The sequence below is a fragment of the Eulemur rufifrons genome, chromosome 30, assembly GCF_041146395.1.
Source record: "Eulemur rufifrons isolate Redbay chromosome 30, OSU_ERuf_1, whole genome shotgun sequence".
Lineage (NCBI taxonomy): Eukaryota > Metazoa > Chordata > Mammalia > Primates > Lemuridae > Eulemur > Eulemur rufifrons.
In genome coordinates, this window is record NC_091012.1 from 105973725 (window position 1) to 105990125 (window position 16401).

Sequence of the window (16401 nt, forward strand, 5' to 3'; positions counted from 1 at the left end):
GAAAATGCCTGGACTATGCTATCCCTATTCTCTATTGCTTGCTTCTGCATTCTTTCTCTGGTTCTTTCTGTTTCTTGAACTGGATTTAATTTTATGTTCAATATTGCCAGGAGGGCAGTTAGAATTTAAAGGAAATGCCCAATATAAACCTTGAACAAATTTTAGTATTTAAAAAAAATCATATGCCAAAATAACACCTAGTCATTAACATTTTGGGCTTTAAACATCACTAACTCCTCTTGCAGTATAAAACAAACAGATGCCAATACCTACCCTGACTAATTTTGACCTCTGGCCTCCAAATAGGAACTAACTACTTCTCAAAAAGGGCAAATGTCTGAGTACCTAGTTGGAGAACAAATCAAGCAAATCTGCTTTAGTAAATCTTCTCTACTTTAAAAAAAAAAAAAAAAGTAAAGCTTTCACACCTATGTGAACAAATTTCTCTAAATTTCTAAATTTTAAGTCACACGTTTTTCTGAATTCTAAAAGTTCACAATTTTTAAACTATTAAGATGCTTCCTGTCATATTGTCTTGGGTTGCATCTCCCAAGAAGCAGAGCCTGAGACAAATGTTTTAGTACAAATAGTTTGTTTGGGAAGTTAGCCTAGGAAACACCTGTAAGGGAACACAGAAGTGAGGCAGGAAAAGAAAGGAAGCCAATAAAGGATGCATTATGCAGCCGATTATGGATGTGAGCAACTGGGATTCAATACTGGGGATCTCTGGGAGACAGTGTGAACATTCCTCAGTCATCTTTCCCTAGGGGTGAGGGAACTAGGTACTTATCCCACAACTGCTGTCAGTCACTGATTTGAGAAAACGATAATTGATGTTTAAAGCCCAAAATGTAAACAGCCAAGTGACTTTCTAAGCATGTCTTTCTCTTAATACTAAACTTTGTTCTAGGATTTCACTATGCTTTTCCTTTGAATTCTAAGTACCTTTCTAGAAATACTTTTAAAAAAGTTTAAGTACATCATAAAATGTAATAAATATGGTAATTTAATTCCATTAAGTCCTCATTACCCCCCATTTTCCCAATGAGGAAATTATGCTACAGGGGTATTCATAAATTCCCAGAGTCACAAAGGTCTCAGACAACATCCATTTCAAAAATTCGTATTTAAATTTTTTAAAAAATTTAGTCAGAACTGTTTTTAATCAGGATCATTTACTATCCCACCCCTTAGGTGCCAGGGTCAATACTTGAGGGTTGAATAAGACAAACTGAATAATATATACTTCCCTCGCTCTCAAGAAGTATGCAATCTAGGGGGTGGGAGAGGAAGCATGGATATGGATATTCAGAATGCAGGAGTAATTAATTCAGAGTCATGAAGTATTCTACCTACAAAGTCAAGATCTGGAAGACAATGGGGGGTGGGGGTAGGGGGAGGAAGCAAGGCTTCGGTAACAACATCTTTCACCAATTTAGGCAACCGCCCAGAGAAGGTGGGGTGGGGTGGGGTGGAAATAGTTCATTGCCAGGCATTTCTGCTTTTGGGACACACGGTACATTCTCCTAACTTCCTTACTTTGTTCATACTTCATCCTTCTCCCTCTAGGAAATCTTATCCTAACCCTGCCACCCTAAATTCTATAAATTATTCAAGATCTATTTAAATGCCACCTTCTCCATGAAGCTTTGCTGCTTATCCCATCTCAAACTAGAGGGGATCTTTCTGACCTCTAAATTTGGTGTTAGTACAATGTTTCTATCATCTGACATTACTATGTAACAAAAACATAGTTTTACCCAAAACACCATCATCATCTCTTTTTAAAGGTTCTAACAACCCTATAAGGTGTTAGAGGGCTTCATTTATTATTTGTATATTGACTAAACTGCATCCCATCAAACAAAAATGCCACAAAGACAGGAGTGCTAATCATGTGCCCGTATTCCCTGTCATTACCAAATACAGTGGTATGCTTTCATATAGCAGATGCCAGAAGGTTTACTAAATCAAATCACCCAGTATTTAAGCCTGTGTGCTCAGTTCCCTTAGGTGAAAGAATTAGTAGAAAGCATGGTCCCTATCTATTCACTAGGGGCTAAATCTCATTGTTCTATAACAGCAAACAAAATGATTCAAATATTTATCGAGCACCTATTATCAGTCACAGCAGAGTTACAGGCACTGGGAAGATAATAATGACAGGATTCAGGACACAGTATCCCAAAATATAGCATCTTGGCATACTGAATACTTAAGCTGAAGAATTTGAGAAACAGCATGTGCAAGAAGGATTTTCTGACCTTTCCCCACCATTTTCCCCTGAAGCAGGTCATAAGACCCTCACGTGAGAGGTGCTTTCCCTTACCTATTATCTCTAAAGACGAAAGGACACAGAAAAGAATATGAACAAACAGGCCTTGTTAAAAAAGATATTTTTTTCCTCCCCTACAGTAGTGAACATGTCATCATACATTTGTCCAAACCTACAGAATGTACAACACCAACAGTGAACCCTAATGTAAACTATGGACTTGGGGTGATAATGATGTGTCAATGTAGGTTCATCAACTGCAACAAATATACCACTCTGGTGAGGGATGTTGATAATGGAGGAAGCTATGCATGTGTAGGGGCAAGAGGCATATGAGAAATTTCTGTATCTTCCTCTCAATTTTACTGTGAACCTAAAACTGCTATTCCATACTTTCTACCCTGTTAAACCATCATCATCACCACCACCACCACCACCACCCCTTTGTTGATATATAAACTTCCATCTCTGGTTATTCAGAGTTACTCTCAAGTAGAACTCTCAGTACAGGGTAAATAAACTTTGACTTTTCTCCTATTAATCTGTCTACAGTCAGTTAATTTGCAGGCCCCCAACTGCTAGGCCCAAACTGGAAAAGGAAAAGGAATTTTCACCCAACAGTGATAGGCAGCAAAGCTATGTAAAAGCCAGACTGGGCAAAGATTGGTGTGACAGTCATGAACATATCAAAAGAAAGCTTTAAAGACCAGAGTAGAGTGCCAATAAGTTCAAGATCAGAACACTCCCACCCCCCAACTTGAGGGCAGAGCTATTTTCTATTCACCGTGATTTGGGCTTTTTTGAGGAAAGTTTAGACCGACTATCCTAGCAGCACAAGCAGTAAGTAGCACCAGTGAGAAGACAACTGTTTCCCAAAGTGAGGGAGAGTGTTATCAAAAGAAGAGAATGTTAGTAAAATTAATAGTAAAGCTTCTAAAATTTTTATTAGACAAGATCCAAGTCAACAGTAGTCATTTAGGACAACCACAGTAGGCCCCTCTTATCTGCACTTTCACTTTCCACAGTTCCAAGTTACCTGCAGTCAACTGTGGTCTGAAAATATTAAATGGAAAATTCTAGAAATAAATAATTCATACGTTTTAAATTGCATGCCATTCTGAGTAGTGTGTTAAAATCTTGTATCTTCTTGAGCCATCCATCCCGCTCAGTCCCACCCCATCCTGCCTCAAACATGAATCATCCTTTTGTCCAGCATATCCACACCGAATATGTTACCTGCCAGTTAATCACTTAGTAGCCCTCATTTTATGACTCTTGCAAAATTTTCCCAATCTCATAGCCACCACTTTAGTCAGGACAAATAACATGCGGATCTATGAATAAAAAAATGCTCTTACACATTTCTATGATTTTAAAACCATATTTGCTTCTGCTGCCTGAAAAAGCCATTGCCGTCTTTCCCTCAATTCACTTCTCAATCAGACAAATTCCTATTCATCCTTTAACACAACACGCACCTCTTGCTTCTAGAAGTATTATCTGACACATTTCCAAAGTCAGAGTTATGGTTTCTGATACGGGTTTCTAAATGAATACCCATATCTAATACAGATATTCTGTTTATCTCCTCCACTAGAATGAGTCTATAAATGGTAGAGATGGAACTCAAGTCATGCCTAGGCAAAGTAACTGACACATATAAGTTATTTAGGAAAGGTTTGCTGCTGAATAAATCAGTCTTAGTCTTTAATAACCTGTGATACATTTTTCATCAAGGAATTTGATACTTTGCTGATTCAATTTATACCAAATCACTTCCTTAATAGTCTGAACTACCTTCTGGACATTAAAAGAATTTTTCTACTTATAATAACATAGCAAAAGAGGTTGGCCAAAATTCACTCACCATATGCATCAAGCCCAAAGTTACAGCACAAGTTCCGCTTCCAAAATGTGTGTGTAGTATTGCATAGTAAGCTTCATTAGCCTGTAGAGGCCATCAGACTGGGGTCAGAATCCCAACCTTGTCATTTACTAACTGTAAGACTCATGAAACAAGTTAACTGATCTCAATTTCTTCATCTTTGTAAAATAGAGAAAGCAGTATCTCTTTTTCACAGAGTGGTCTGAGAAATTAAATGAGACAATACATGTAAAATACTACCTGGCATTTCAGATTTCTGTGACAGACTATTTTGCAAAAACATATGTAGCTTTCCTTACTGTTTTATTATCCTAACTAGTCTCATGATCAGACAAAATAAAGACCAGTCTCCCTTGCAGCTACAAGTGCTTGTGTTACTAAGTTCTCACCAATGAGATGTGCATAAAGGGATGTGTACCATCTCATCATTCCCTTAAAGAATAGGGCTGTTGCCTTCTGCTTCCTCTTCCTCTGACCAGCTCCCTCAAATGCAGAACCAGCTCCAAGGCATCTTGGGCCCATGCAGTCAAGAGTAACACACTATCAAAAGGAAATTAAAAAAAAACAAACCACACACACATACACAAAGATCTGGGTCCCTAAACAGCATCGGGGAACAAAGTTGCCTTATTAACACTAGAATTTTAGAGATATTAAACAATCTCTCTCGTTTAAGCCATAATTTAAGTCTCTGTAATATGTATAATACATGGAATCCATATCCTATCTAATATGCCATCGCACATAAGCCATCATGTCTTCAAGTGTGATTTCTAGAAGTAGAATTACTAGGTCAAATGGTATGAATGTTTCAGGGTTATGCTGCATATTGCCAAATGCCATCCACAAACTGGTTCAACAATATAAGTGATCATATTTAAATCACAAATTAAAGGATTTTTTTAAAAAGTGTACCAACATTTTCATTTACATTTTCTTAAATTATGGTACAATAACTAAAAGACTTCATTACATTCCATTTCCAAAAATATGGTCATGGCAAACGAAACATATTGGAAAATGCTCCTGATACAAAACTATTAAACATGTTAGATAAAATATTTTAAAACCATCTTTATATAAATGAATGGCTGAGCTCGCAACAAAAGGAAAAAGGACAAAAACTGTAAAATGGAGAAATACAGGAAGGTAAGCAAACCCCAAAAGCCAATAAAATACCCTGAGATTTAGAGCTTTCATTTCAATAACCACGTAGAACAGGAGACAAATTAGGCATCACACAGAGTTGTATCCAAGATTTTCCACATAAATCTGAGCCCCTGGGGATTCTTTTTTAGCAAAACACAGCAAAACACAAAAATAAAACAAAAACTTTTCAAAAGTATCCAGTAAAGCTAGAAGTCAGTGGAAAGTCAGTGTAAGAGAAAATAAACAATAATGAAGAATTGTTTATGCAAGGAAAATATATCAGAACTAGAGTAAAATAGTTATTTTCATGCAAACAAATTTATATTATGGAATTACAGTATCACTGAATCTAAGAAAGACCTCATTGTAAGGCTGGTGGCGGGCACCCTTCCCCTCCCTAATGGAAAAAGAAGAAGCCTCTCCTACTCCTCCATACCTGCCCTAAAGCTGAAACAAAGAAATTCCTCACTCTTCCTGCGGAAACCTTCCCTCCAGAGAAACTCCCATCCCCCACCCCTAAAAACCTATATAAGCCCATCCAGACTTCTGGGCGGGGCGGCTTCTCTGGTTCCACTCATGGGACCATGAGGCTCGCCCGGGCCCCTCCCTTAGGACCCGTTACCTCCACCCGGGAGCACCCCAATAAAGCCTCTTTGCTTATCCCTTTCAACTCTGCTCGTCTTTCTTTCTCTGGCACCGGTCAATCCAAAAAACCTTACATTTGGTGCCGAAACCCGGGAGGGTGCTTTAACTTTCGACTGTGCCGCCCCTCCCGTGGACTCCGGTCTTAAAACCTTACACTCATCAAATTTACGGTGCACCTTATTTTATGTACCACAAAGAAAGAAAAAAAACACTTCTAATTAAACTGTGATTACACTTAGAATTAGCACTCAAAACTATTTTTAGTGAAAGATGAATTTTTATCACATTTAATTCTTTTTGTAACACATAAAGGAAAATGTAAGTGAAATAAATTTATTAAGATATCATAAGAGTAGAATCCAATTCTTCTGAATCACTTTACAAGCCTGCTATCCATACCCTCATCCATGTTTTTCCAGGGAATACAGACTTCTGAACCATCAAAAATGGCGGTTATAGCATTTCTTAGATTACTCCACTGTTGTCTATAAACTCCATTTCTCCAAGTTTTGATGCTGTCACTTTTTCTATCTTGCCAAAAGGTGTCAATAGAAAGTTTTTAGACAGCAGTCAAAACTCATATTCCTTCCTCAAAAGGGCCATAAACGATTTGTCCACTGAAACAACAGGGTATAGCTATTTAATCATGCCAAGAGGAAAAACACAAAGTTGAGCATGCATCAGCACTGAAAACTACATCATGACAACCAGCTGGCCAAAAGAGATTTAAAATGCCATGATTATCAGACATCTTGACCTAAAGAGTTAAACTAAGAAAATATGTGCATCTCTGAATGAATAAAATACAGGCCTTTTAATTTGTTAGGTGACAAGAACATGACAGGTATTTAAGGAAATGTTCTTATTTTGTAGAAAGGTATACAGAATATTAAAGGTTGAAATGTCATGCTATCTGTAATTCACCCAGAAATACTCCCAGGAAGGAAAACACATATATATGGAAAGAAATGCTTAAAATAATTTTTGTAAGCCCTGATGAAACCAAGCTGGGAAGGCATTAAAAACCATTATGCAAATAGCTGATGGTTAACTACGGTGTGAAAGAAATACAAAAGATAGAGAAATAAACTAAACAATACCCCAAAAAAGCTATATAACAAAGCCAGAAAAAAGGTAATTCTGTAAGACAACTGAGCTGGTCTCTTTAAGCTAATAACGAAAACAAAAGCACAAAAGGGGTGGGGATTGAGAGGAGATAACGCTAAAAAGACACAAAAGAGACACACCCAGTTCTAACTTATGGTCCTGGACTAGTTATTGATATGGACAAAAAGACGGAAGAAGATACTTCAGAGTAAATTAGGTAAATTCTTCTCTATATATCACATATGAATGTATATATATAAAAGAATAGAAAAAAATAGAATAAACCCAAAGAAAGTAAGAAGGAAAAAAAATTGGAGAAATTGAATTAAAAATGAGATTAAAAAAACACTAGAGATGGTCAACAATGCAAAAGTTTTATTCTTTGAAATCACTACTAAAATTGATAAACCTTTGATTAAAGCCAGGAAGAAAAGAGAAGGCATAAATAAATATGAGAAATGAAATTAAGGACCTCCAGCCTGGGCAATGCAAAGAGACCCTATCTCTACAAAAAATAAAATAAAATAAAAAATTAGCCAGACATGATGGCATGTGCCTGTAGCCCTAGCCACTCAGAAGGCTGAGAGATAAGGGGATTGCTTTGAGCCCAGGAGTTTGAGGTTGCAGTGAGCTGTGAATGTGCCACTATACTCTAGCCTGGGCAACACAGAAAGATCCTATCTCAAAAAAAAAAAAAAAGAGAGAGAGAGAGAGAGAGAGGCGGGGAGGAGGGAGAGGGGAAGGGGAAGGTGAGAAGGGAGGAAAAAAATTAAACTCAGCTTCGATCTCCAACCCCCCGGCGCAGCCCAGTACCAGTCCGTGGAAAAATTGTCTTCCATGAAACTGGTCCCTGGTGCCAAAAAGGTTGGGGGCTGCTGATAAAGGACTTAATTATACATACATAAAAATTTTAAGTGTATGTGACCATAGACAAATGTAGCAGAGACTTACATCTTTAAAAAGCAGCATTTAACTGGTAACGAATAAAATCAGTACTATAAAATCTTCCCACAAAGAAATACACCAAGACCAGATAGTTTAACAGGTCGGTCTTATCAAATATTCAAGAAAGTTTTTATAAGATTATACTTAGCTATTCCAGAAAATAGAAGATGGGAAACATTCCAAACACATTTTATAAGATGTTTGTAATACTAATAACAGGAAACAAAATTATTAATTACAAAGGTAGGATGGTCTACATAGAAAATCCAAAGTAACATAGTCAAATTATCCACGTTAGTAAAAGCTAATGAAGCTGGTTGATAAGTTTAACATGTAAAAGTCAACTGCAGTTCTATACACCAGCAAAGAGATAAAAAAATTAAAATAGCATTTATAGTATCAATAGAAGTATAAGATATAAAATGCATTATTTATAAGACATACAAGAACTTTATGGGAAAATTATAAAGCTTTATTGAGAAAAGACATTAGTCTCTTTGAGATGATAGTTTTTTAAAAAGTACAAAATCAGTGCAATTCCAATCCCTGAAAATCACTGTGTTTTATTTATTTTACATGACCCTGACTTCTAGCACTATAGTATTTGACTATATACTGGATAAAGAATGAGACAAATCTAAGACTTCAGATCTGTGCAAACTGTTGCAAACCCATTCATGATGTGGCCCTTGTCTTCCTTTTCCCTATTTCAAGTCCTATTAACACTCAAAAATCATGTCAGTTTCTAAAAGGGGGTCTACAAAGTATGGCCAGCCAAATCCTTTCTTTAAGGCCTGGGAACTATAATAAAAATGACTTTCATATAAATGATTATCTAAGTACTTATATAATACCTGATTTTGCCTTTTAGCCCACAAAACCTAAAATATTTATTATTTTGCCCATTAAGAAAAAGTCTGTGGACCTCTGCTCTAGACCAAGAACTCTGGAATTCCCTAAATACCTACTGTAGTTCCATGTGCTGGCTCAGTTCTCTTCTTGGAAACCCTTTCCAGGTCTTGTTTTTGGAAAAGTCCCATTAATCTCTTCCCTCAAGTTTCATCTTGTCTGTGAAGCCTTTCCTAATGTCCAAGCTTTCCATAACCCTTACACAAAGATGCACACTTCTGCTTCCCCTCATAACCCTCAACAACTCTAATATATCACTTACCAAAAAATTATTATTTATTTGTATCTCCCTCACAAGAACATGACAGAACAGGAGCTATCTTACTCATTTTAGTATTGCCCAAAAAAACCTTGTCAATGAATGTAAAAGCCAGCTAGTGACTGGCATAAATAGTGTAATAGAAAAAGTCATGGAAAGGTCAGAAGATGAACACAGATTCCACTAATTTATCCACCATCTATTTGTGCTAACTTGGGGGCTTCCTTAATCACCTGAATGCAGATGTCTAGTCCATAAAGTAGAGGGATTAAAATTACCAGGATGTGCTCTGCTTCTAAAATTGTAAAATTAAAAAAGAATATAATCCTCATTCCCAAATATACTGCTTTTTAACTTTCTCTATATATTCCTTTTTTTTTTTTTTTTTTGAGACAGAGTCTCACTCTGTTGCCCAGGCTAGAGTGAGTGCCGTGGCATCAGCCTAGCCCACAGCAACCTCAGACTCCTGAGCTCAAGCAATCCTCCTGTCTCAGCCTCCCGAGTAGCTGGGACTACAGGCATGCGCCACCATGCCCGGCTAATTTTTTTTCTATATATATTTTTAGCTGTCCATATAATTTCTTTCTATTTTTAGTAGAGATGGGGTCTCGCTCTTGCTCAGGCTGGTCTCGAACTCCTGAGCTCAAACGATCCGCCCACCTCGGCCTCCCAGAGTGCTAGGATTACAGGCGTGAGCCACCGCGCCCGGCCATATATTCCTTAAAAGATCTCACTTTCTTGATGTCCTCTGCCTTTCTAGGCAAAAAAGTTTTTCCCCCCAATCGAAGCATTAAACTTGTAGAAATATTCACAGAACTGTACTAATTACAGTTCTATGTTCCCTACAAGTTCTAAATATTTTCATGTTACGAAGCACTTCAAGACTGATATATTCAAATACTCAATATATTTCTAAATTTAAAACATAGATTTGAATTAGGAGAACCTTGAGTTTTACCATTATAATAATTCTCTCTTCAACATCTCTCTCCTACCTGACATTAATTAACCCATAATCCCACATCAATGCAACATTAAGACAAAATAAAACCATACAGAAGAAAACCTACCTAATCAGTTCCAATTAAGGGAAAAAAGGCCAGCACAAATTTCAGAGCTGGTGAGAAATACAAATTACAGTTTTCAAGTATATACTGAAATGGGCAGGAAAATGGTATTATTTATATCTTTTTAGTGAATCCGTTTTAAGAACAAGAATTGTTTATAATTAAGCACACTGAAAACATATGTAAATTAACCTCTACAAGCTTTGAGGTCTTAAAATATTACTTGATCCTCTTCAGCAGTGATATTATAAAGCCCCATGGTATCTATATTTACACAGATACAGATATGTAAATATGTTAAATTTACTGATTTTTTCAGTGTCCCAAATTAAATTTTAGACCAACTCTATCAAAGCCATTATAAAATTAGGGTTTTTTTTAAAATTAATGAACTGATCACTGTTTTGAAAAGTAGTACCTACAAATGCTTTGATCAATCAATGTATAAAAAAATACATTCTGCGTATCTTGTAATAGGTCAATTATTCTTTTTATTTATTTATTTATTTATTTTTGAAGACAGTCTCTCTCACTCTCGCCCTGGGTAGGGTGCAGTGGGGTCATTATAGCTCACTGAAGCCTCAAGCCTCAAACTCCTGGGCTCAAGCAACCCTCCTGCCTCAGCCTCCCAAGTATCTGAGACTACAGGTGTGTACTACTGCATCTGGCTAGTTTTTCTATTTTTAGTACAGACAGGGTCTCACTCTTGCTCAGGCTGGTCTCCAACTCCTGAGCTCAAGCAATTCTCCCGTCTCAACCTCCCACAGTGCTAGGATTACAGGCCTGAGCCACCATGCCACACCCTAATTATTTTTTTAAAACTGAAAAAGACTGTTCTCCATCCTTTCATGTTTCCATTACATTTAATCAATGGTTCTATTTAGATAGGCATTGCTTCCACAATTTAAAATCTTTTCTTTCTTTTCTTAAATTCAAGTGGAAAAAAATAAGTCTTTCTTATTTAAAAATTCACAATTATAAGCAGAAGAGTATCAGACTGTTTAAGAAACTACACAAGGTAAAAGTCATCAATAAGCACCAGCACTTAACATAACCTTACAATCTTCTACTTGTGTACTGAAATACACAGCAGCACTAACGGTGTACATACAATTTTTGATTCCTATTTCTCTTTTATAGCATAAACTATGACAGCAATTTCTAAACTTTTGTAACTTATGAATGAGTTTAGGTTTTGTTTTTTTCATTATTTTGACATTTCTACATGATCTACAGAATAAATTATTATTGCTTTTGTTTATTAGCTTGCATTAGAAAAGTTAATTATAATCACTAATAGTCATGATACGATAGTCATAAGAGGACTGGCAAATACTCACCATTTCACAAATGACAGTGTCATTTGTACTGAAGTAAAAAAAAGTATGATGCCAAAAAATAAAAATTTGAATTATATAATAAAGATTATTTGGACTTGACATTTTAAACAAAGGTCAAGATTTAAATTCTGGATTACAGATCAACAATCCCAGTTATCCATTCCTAGTTCCAGAAGGTTCTTTAAAAACCAAGATTTATCATATGTCAACCACAAAGTATTTGGGTAGGAAAAACCTAAGATTTCAACTGACAAAAAGTCTTCCTTTATTTACCCACTTAATACAACTAGTCAAACTATGACTGTAGAAATGTACAGTCATATGTTGCCTGTGGGAGGCCACCCCAGGAGCCCCAGGGAATATTAGGTAACATGGCAAATGCATTAATACCTTTCTGAATTCCAATAAGAAGAAAATATAATCCTGTCAATTATACAAAATTCTGGGTGCAAGATTTTCAGATGAAGAACTGAGGACTTGTAGTATGAGAAATCATTTTATCTTTTAAGATCTAACTATAGAGAATATGTTTGAAGAGATGAGTGCAACTAAAAATCAGGGAGATTTATCTCAGTCACAATTCAAAAATCAATCCTATACTCATACTCATCAATTTATGATCCACCATGGATATAAATCACACAAAAATATGACAAAGTCATAAAAATAGAAAAGTATACCAAAAAAAAAAAAAAATCACTGAGTCATGAATGTGATCCCTGATTACCACCAACCACGAAGCACGTTTACTGGGTCACAGATGGAACCATTATATCATTTATTGATGTTTAGAAAAAAATTAAATGAGTAGCATTAATATCTTTAAGTGGCAGTTCCCAGAGGGTGGTACACCCAAAGAGGGCATGGAGGCTCCATGACCCTTTCTCACATAACCTCACCCTATGCATCTCTTCATCTGTATCCTCTATAGTAAACCAGTAAACACATTTCCTAAGTTCTGTAAGCCCCTCTCTGGAGGCCCAGACTAGAGACTGGCATCCGAAGTGAGGACAGCCTTGAAGGACTGAACCCTCAGCCTGTGAGATCTGATATTATCTCCAGGTAGACACTGCTAGAATTGAAATGAATCATTTCACTGCAGAACTGACTGCTTGGTATGTAAAGGAAAACCCCCACATATTTTGTTACAGAAATGTTCTGTGTTGTGAAAGTATGGAAGAAATTTAGTTTGTTTTTCCCTATATCCTTAGACCATTCATTATAAAAACAAAAAGCAGGGGGCAGAGGGAGGAGACCTCAAAGTAAACTAGTAATAGAAGGAAATGTCTTCAATATAAATCTACGAAAACCCTACAGCTAATATATTCAATGGTGAAAATGGATTGTTTTCTCCCCAAAGATCCAGAACAAGACAAGGAGGTCTCCTTCTATTCAACATCGTACTAGAGGTCCTTGCCAGTGCAACGAGGCAAGAAAAAGATTAAAGGGCTTCTACAAATTAGAAAAGAAAAAGTAAAATTGTCTGTGTTTACCAACAGCATGATCATGCACACTGAAAATCCTCAAAAATCTAGAGCAAAGCTACTAGAACTAATAATATAATTTAGTAAGATAGCAAAATACTAGGTCATATACAATAATAAATTATGTTCCTATATAATAGCAATAAACAATTAGAAATAAAACTTTATAATCACTCCAATCACGGTAGCATCAAAAAATAAAAATAGGAATAAACTTTAACATTTTGTGATAAAAACTATAAAATATTGCTGTGGACTCTTAAGACTAAATAGAGGATGAGATACACCATGTTCATGGATAAGCAAATACACCATTATTGAAGACAAACTGTCTCCAAATTTGTCTACGCATATAAAGCAGTCCCAATAAAATCCTAGAAGGAGGAATTGACAAACTGCATCTAAACTTTACATGGAAAGGCAAAGAACCTAGAAAAACCAAAACAATTTTGAAAGAGAATATAGGAAACATAATATTTGATTTCAAGAATATAGTAATCAAAACAGTGTGATAATGGCCTAAAAATAGAGATACAGATCACTGGGACATAATAGAAGATCTAGAAACACAACATTAAATGGTTAATTGATTTTTTTCAAAGAGGAAACAGTAACTGGAATTTTAAAGTGCAGTCTTTTCAACAAATGATGATGCTATTCAGGAAAAAGATAATATTGATGCTACCTCACATTATAAACAACCTGAAACATATCGTAGGCCAAAATATAAGAGTTAGGACTCTAGAACTTCTAGAAAAAAAGGGATGAGGAAATCTTTATAATCTTGGGGTAGGCAAAGATTCCTTAACAGTTCACAAAAACCACAAGCTATAAAAAAAAAAAAAAAGATTAAATGGCACCGAAATGGTAAACAGTTGCTCATCAAAAGACACAAATAAGAAAATGAAAAGGCAAGCCACAGACTGTAAGACAGGATTTCCAAAACATATATCTGATGAAGGCATTTATCTAGAGTATGTAAAGAACTCATACAACTCAATTAAGGGAAAAAAAAAGAATGGGCAAAAGGTATGAACAGGTAATTAACAAAATAAGGTAGACAAAAGACCAACAGCATGTAAAAGATGCTCCACGTCACTTCATCAGGGAAATGTAAATAAAACCAAAATAAGAAACCAATACTACTAAAATGGATAAAGTTAAAAAGAATGACAATACCAAGTGCCAGCAAAGATATGGAACGTTTAGAAATCTCATTCACTTCTGGCTAGAATATGAAATAGAACAACCATTTTGAAAAACAGTTCTGCAGTTAAACCCACAATTGCAATGTGACCTAGCATTTCCAAATCCTAGGTATATATACCAAAACAATTAAAAACCTATGTCCACACAAAGACAAATATGTTCACAAGACTTTATTCATCTAAACAAAAGCTGGAAACAATCCAAATGTTTATCAACTGACAAAAGGAAAAACTGTGGCATATCCATTCTATGAAACCCTACTTAATGATTAAAAAGAACACAATATTGATATATGCAACAACATGGATGAGATACACCATGCATCTCTACAGCTAATATCATATTCAATAGTATGAATCTCAGTAACAGTATGAAAGACATCAAAAACAAGAGAATGCGTGTTGTTTGAAACCAGTTATATGACATTCCAGAAAAGGCAAAATCAGAGGGATAGAAAGCACGTAAGTGGTTGCCTAGGACAGGGATTAAGAGTGAGAAAGAGGCACAAGGGAGCACTTCAAGTGATCAAAATGTTCTGTAACTTGATAATGGTAATGGTTACACAACTATATAAGTTGCCAAAACTCAGCAAACTATATGCTTAAAATGATATAAATTATATCTCAAAAAGTTAAGAGAGAAAAAAAGTCACCAGATATTTTTGTGAAGCTAGATAAGTTAATCAAAAAGTTTATTTGGAAAAACAAGCAACCAAGGACAACCAGAAAACCCGTAAAAACAAGAATAATGGGGAAAGGGTGCCTTGATACTATCTTATGTTAAAACATAAAACTCCTGTAAGCAAAATAGTTCCATATTAGTTCCTGAAGTGACAAACAAAACAAACCAGAAAATCCACAAATAGATAAAACTACATATGAATATTTAGCACACAATTAAGGCAACATCTCAAATCAGTGGAGGAAAAGATGAATTTTTAAAAAATATATCATTGGGATAATTAGCCATAAGGAAAGAGATAAACTTAGATGCTGGTCACACTATAAATCAAGGATAAGACCCAAATGGGTCAGAAATTTAAATGTAAAAAAATTAAACCCACTCAAGTACTCAAAAAAAAAATGTGGGTGGATTTCTCTCAACACCTGGGAAGAAGAAAAAATTATTCTATGATTCAAAATGCAGGTGCAAGACAGGAGAAGACTGATGAATTTGACTGTATAGGAATAAACATCTGCATGGGCAAAAACAAACATAAAAGTAAAACAATAAATCACAAACTAAAAAATTAGTTACAATATCTGCAACTAGTATCACAGACAAGAAATAAATATACCTAATTCACAAAATATAGCTACATAAAACAGAAAGACAACAAAGGCCCAAAAGAAAAATGGGCAAGAGACATGAACAAATATTTCAAAAAAAAAAAGAAATGCAAATAGTCTTTAAATTTTAATTTTAAAAAAGCTCAATCTCACTAACAATTAAGAAAGTGCAATTTAAAATTACAATAAGATACCATTTCTCACCTATCAAACTGGCAAAAAGTTTGCCAACATAAAGATTCTTCATTAAGACCAAGAAGAAACAAGTACTTGCATACATTGTTGAAAGGAATGCAAAATGGTTCAATCCCAGAGGAGCAAATATCCTTCAACCCAACAGTCCCACTTTTTTTCTTTCTTTTTTTTTTTTTGGAGACAGTCTCAATCTGTTGCTAGGGCTAGGGTGCCATGGTGTTAGCTTCACAACAACCTCAAACTCCTGGGCCCAGGCGATCCTCCTGCCTCAGCCTCCTGAGTAGTTGGGACTACAGGCATGTGCCACCATGCTTGGCTAATTTTTTCTATTTTTAGTAGAGATTGGGTCTCACTCTTGCTCAGGCCGGTCTTGAACTCATGAGCTCAAGCAATCCTCTCGCCTCAGCCTTCCAGAGTGCTAGGATTACAGGCATGAGCCACAACGCCTGGCCAGCAGTCCCACTTTTAAAAGAATCTATACCAGAGAATCACTAACAAAAATATGAAAAAACATTTCTACTAGACTGTTTACTGCAGCACTCTCGGTAAAAGCAAAACACTAAAGCATCCAATTGAACAAACTAAGGAATATATCTTCATGACCTTGAGTTGGGCAAAGATTTCTTAGGTACAGCACAAAAAG

General features: G+C 35.8%; 1 protein-coding gene across 1 annotated transcript in view; it reads right to left on the minus strand.

Annotated features, from left to right (window-relative positions):
• KDM6A (lysine demethylase 6A) overlaps positions 1 to 16401 on the minus strand; it is a 196106-nt gene that overhangs the window by 95877 nt on the left and 83828 nt on the right.